Source organism: Odontomachus brunneus, unplaced genomic scaffold, assembly GCF_010583005.1.
Source record: "Odontomachus brunneus isolate Ranch 3 - 2012 unplaced genomic scaffold, Obru_v1 Obru_scaffold_012, whole genome shotgun sequence".
NCBI classification, from domain to species: domain Eukaryota; kingdom Metazoa; phylum Arthropoda; class Insecta; order Hymenoptera; family Formicidae; genus Odontomachus; species Odontomachus brunneus.
In genome coordinates, this window is record NW_022639462.1 from 2901619 (window position 1) to 2902155 (window position 537).

Below are 537 nucleotides of genomic sequence, written 5' to 3' on the forward strand. Positions count from 1 at the left end.
GGCCCATCTGTCTCCTCTCCGTCGTAGGGAAATTCTTCGAGAAGCTTCTAAAGAAGCGACTCGACCGGACGTCGATGGCGCCGGGGAGACTCTCCGATCGGCAGTTCGGCTTCATGGCCGGAAGGTCGACGGAGGACGCGATCGTTGAGCTGCGTCGGATGGTCTCGGCCTCTGAGCGGAGATACGTCTTTGCGCTGCTCTTCGACATAGCCGGCGCCTTCGACAACGTCTGGTGGCCTCTAGTCCTGGAGACCTGGAAGAGGCTAGGCTGCCCTCGAAATATCTTCCAGGTTCTCCGCAGTTATTTTAGCGATAGGAAAGTCAGCGTGTCCTTTGGAGACATCCGAGTCTCCAAGGACGCGAGTAGAGGTTGTCCTCAAGGTTCTGTTTTAAGTCCAGCGTGCTGGACAGTTATGTTCGACGGGCTTCTCCGCGAACTAGAGAGGGAAATAGGTAGGTCCTTTATCGCGTACGCCGACGACCTTTTGGTCACGGTCGAAGGCGACTCGCGGAAAGAATTAGAAGAAAGAGGGCAAC